Source organism: Helicoverpa zea, chromosome 23, assembly GCF_022581195.2.
Source record: "Helicoverpa zea isolate HzStark_Cry1AcR chromosome 23, ilHelZeax1.1, whole genome shotgun sequence".
Lineage (NCBI taxonomy): Eukaryota > Metazoa > Arthropoda > Insecta > Lepidoptera > Noctuidae > Helicoverpa > Helicoverpa zea.
Window position 1 is genome coordinate 5,600,388 of NC_061474.1, and position 4,540 is coordinate 5,604,927.

General features: G+C 47.7%; 1 long non-coding RNA gene across 1 annotated transcript; it reads right to left on the reverse strand.

Annotated features, from left to right (window-relative positions):
* Positions 1-3,553: 3,553 nt before the first annotated feature.
* LOC124642023 lies at positions 3,554-4,310 on the reverse strand. Its single transcript, XR_006985728.1, has 2 exons — positions 3,804-4,310; positions 3,554-3,726 (listed from the first exon to the last, which is right to left on the reverse strand). It is a non-coding gene; the product is annotated as an uncharacterized LOC124642023 (long non-coding RNA).
* Positions 4,311-4,540: the final 230 nt, after the last annotated feature.

The window sequence follows — 4,540 nt, forward strand, 5'->3', positions numbered from 1 at the left end:
GGACACGCAATAGGTTCTTGGTGTGGACTCACCTTTATCCGATGCGTAGCAAATTCCGTGGGCGGTCCGTTGCGCGCGAACTGCGGCGCACGACTATCAATAAACGAGTCGAGCGAACGTCGCTGCTCGGGGGTTAACTTACAACCTTCATCCGGGCGCAGCGTCAACTCCGACGGCGCGGCGTACATCAGCCCCGTGTCAGACGAGGCGGGCCGCTGCGTATTCGCATCGCTTGCACTAAGAACATACGAGTAAACAAAATTATAAACGACATCGGGATCATCCGCGAATGTCCAGACGCGGCGGGCGACGTCAATTATTATTCCCGCCCGGGTCAAAAAATCGACCCCTAGTAATGTCTTGGTGTTTGCCCCTGGCAACACTAACATTGGGCAAACAATTTCACGACCTTCAATGACAATACTTACCTCGGCCGACAACAAGTGCCTCCACCCTTGTGTTCCGTCAGCAAGGTGAACGTACCTTTTCGTGTCGCTGAAACTTACTCCGGAGTCAACTAAAACTCGGTATAATAAAGGGCTCGCAAGACTATGTGTTGCACCCGTATCCACCACGGCCACGCCGTGACGGCCCATAACATTTATATCTACCATCGGGTATAATTCCCGCGATGTGACGTTATTGATGCGTACGTAACTCGAATCGTTATCACTAAAATTATTAAACGACGCTTCGACCGGTTTTGTACTTTTATTATTACATACGTCACATCGGGACTTCACGACGTCCGGCTTACCACATCCGTAACACCGCAACCTACTCGCGAAGGGCGGCCCGATGCTTGGCCCCGCACCTGACGCCTTATCACCAGTCATCTTATCGCGGTGACGACAATCATCACTAAGATGCCCGAAAGAACGACAATGCCTACAACGCGATTTCGTCTTATTATGGTTGCGCGTCGCGGTCTCGGACTCGGTCCCCGTGTTATCGGTAGGTATCTTAGATAACGAATGTTTGTTTTGATTTTTCTTCAATTTAAAATAACTTTCCTCCGCGATTCTGGCGCTATACAATAACTTATCTAAGCTTACTATACTATCGCGGGCTACACGCTTAATTACACGTCTATGTAGTAAACCGTAACACATATCTATTTGTAATTGTTCATCTAGCTTATATGGTAGCTTTGCGATTAATGCACGCACTTTGCATATGAAAGAATCAACACGCTCGTCGTCACGTTGCTCGGCGGCGTAGATCTCGCGAAGTACCTGATGCGCGGGCTGCGCCACGCCGTAGGTATCGCGCAGGCGCGCGAGCGCGTCGGACCATGTGCTCACCGACGCCTTCACGCCGCGCCACCACACCGCTGCCTCGCCCTCCAACAACATAGGAAGACCTCGAAGGGCGTGAGCGTCGCTGATGGCCGTGCATTCTTTATATATCTGCACGGAATCCAGGAACGCCTCCAGGACCTCGGCGTCCTTGGAGGCTCCGGTAAACCTCGCCGTGCACTTGGCGAAGTTGATGCCGGCGGCGGAGGCTCCGCTCGTGCCGGCGTCGGCGCGGCTCGCGCTCGTGTCGGCGCGGCCCGCGCGCGCTGCGGCGTGTCCCGCATGCGCATCGGCGCGGCTCGCGCCTGCGTCGCCGCTGCTCGCGGCCGCGGCACCCCCGTTGCTCGCGCCGGTGTCGCCGCTGCACGCGTTCGGTTGAAGAGAGGCCCCGATGGGAGTGAATGTCCTAAACTCGCCGGTGGACGTCAATGCTGTGATGAGGCTTTTGTTCGCCTCCATCTGCGCACGCGTAATCGCCTCGATTAGCGTGGATAAAAATTGATCCGTGGGCTGCATTGTGGGGTGCGGCGCTGTCGGTGCCGTGCTGCTGGATCTCGCGGCGTCCCCGCGACCAAGCTCCACGACGCTGTCCTCGTCTTCCGTGAGCGTGGCGTCGTCATCACGTCTTCGCTGCCGGAGTGCTTCCTGCCTCGTTAACGGCATTTTGGATAGGATAACGCGTGGTTGCACACTTCAACAGTTCGCACAAATCACACAATGTTCACAGCTTGCACGTGTTACTCACTCAGTCAGTAGGTAAGTTCGTGCCACGAGTAGGGCGCCATTATAACACAGGGTTTGTTACAAGTCCAAACACGTTGTTAGAAATATAGTTCGTGTAATAAACAAAACACAAGTTTACAACAATAGGTATAACCAAAAGTAACTTAATCAGAATTTACAATAAAAACTCAACGCGGAGCACTGCGGAGGAAAAATCAAATCTCGCGTCCGAATCACACGGCGGTCGGGTGGCTCTCTTGCGCGTCATGCTCCTGCTCCACCTGCGTCTTAACGCGTAAAATTTTGGCGTTACGCAGATGTGGCCAACGTTTTAATGACATTTTATACAAATGGCATTATTAATAGCATTATGCTCCTGCTCCACCTGCGTCTTAACGCGTAAAATTTTGGCGTTACGCAGATGTGGCCAACGTTTTAATGGCATTTTATACAAATGGCATTATTAATAGCATTAAACGTTAAGCGATAACTCGGGTGTCGGTTTTTTGGACACATCAAAGGGTTTTAGTGCGTAGCTTAGAGCGCTAAGTGATGTTGGCTACATTAATGCCATCTCATTGCACGCATGCAAGGACGAGTGTAGATACTTTGTTTAAGCGGTAACTGCATTTTACGAGCACGATAATGGAATGGTCAAATGAGAAAGCTTTAGTTTTTAGAATTATTTTGTGTGCCTAAGTTTAACCTCTTTAATGTGTGTTAACGCGTTACTTCATGAGGGATTAACTCTTGCGGCATTGTAACCTAAATGTAGCCAACACTCATTTTTAATGCAATAAGTAACGTGTAGTTGGCCATTGACATTAACGTTAACGCTAACGCAGGTGGAGCAGGAGCATTAAACGCTAAGCGATAACTCGGGTGTCGGTTTTTTGGACACATCAAAGGGTTTTAGTGCGTAGCTTAGAGCGCTAAGTGATGTTGGCTACATTAATGCCATCTCATTGCACACATGCAAGGACGAGTGTAGATACTTTGTTTAAGCGGTAACAGCATTTTACGAGCACGATAATGGAATGGTCAAATGAGAAAGCTTTAGTTTTTAGAATTATTTTGTGTGCCTAAGTTTAACCTCTTTAATGTGTGTTAACGCGTTACTTCATGAGGGATTAACTCTTGCGGCATTGTAACCTAAGTGTAGCCAACACGCATTTTTAATGCAATAAGTAACGTGTAGTTGGCCATTGACATTAACGTTAACGCTAACGCAGGTGGAGCAGGAGCATCACGGGCTGCGCCGCTGCGCGGGGACCGGCGGGGTGAGGGTCGCGGGTGTCGCGGTAGTAGCGGGCGCGGGGATGCGGCCGCGTTCCGTTAGCTGCGCGGCGCGAGACGTATGGCTTTCAAAAACCCCGCGCTACACTATGGAATTACAAAACGTAGTTATTTTTGAAAACACTAGTGTGTATTTATAGAGTGTGTAATGTAGGGTAAAGTCTAGACTAGACTCATTTGCATGATAATTAAAAGTCAGTTTTGAATTAACATAAAACTTTCAAGAACTCGTACTCTATTCTATTCTATTCTATTTTTATTTATGGCAATCCATGTCGATGCAAACGTCGACGATTCTGCCAATGACAAGTGGAAGGAGAAGCAAGTAGTGCTTGTGATTGACAAAAAGACAAAATTAAGTTGATGTTGTAGTCAAACTTGTGTAACTTATCGTGTTAGTAGGACGGCACTGAAACAAACAGAAATACATTTACATATATAAATAATAACAAAATGTTAGTAACATAAAACAAGTAACATATATACCACATTTATACAAACAGTGGTCTAAATAGATAGGCCAGAGTTTATAATTTAATATTATTACGATGGATGGACATCAATAGCGCCTGGAGCAGTTCTGGACAGGAGTAAGTTAAGAGGGAACGGAAATTAGTAGGGAGAGGAATCTTCAGTTTTTGGAGACGACCATATAAATCAAAAGATGAGTTATTGGGACAATTAAAAAATATATGGTCCAGGGAACCCTCATCCAGTCCACACTCGCAGAGAGATGAGTCCTGCACCCGAATTTTGCGCAAGAAGACCGGAGTACAACAATGTCCTAAACGTATCCTGCATAGAACCGAAATAACTTGTTTAGGGTATTTTTTAAAACGAGTAAACCACGGTTTCGATTTTACTGCCGGTTGGATAGCGTAGTACGAACTACCCTTCTTTCTGCTGGAGATATTCCACCATTCCTGCCACGAGGTCTCAAGACTCAATTTAGGTACGTTTAGTAGGTCATGCCCTTGAAGGGAGAAGTGTGCAAGGTCCACTGATTCAGATGTGCATGCATCTTTAGCCAATGCGTCGGCACATTCATTTCCCGTTATACCGCAATGACTGGGAATCCAAACTAGGTGGACAACTTTCTCTTGCCGAGTGCAAGAGAAAAGGGACTTTTTGATATCTAGGACAATAGGACAATGGAGTTTAGATCTAAAGGGATTCTGGGATAGGGCTTGGAGGCAACTAAGGGAGTCAGTAAAGATAACTCC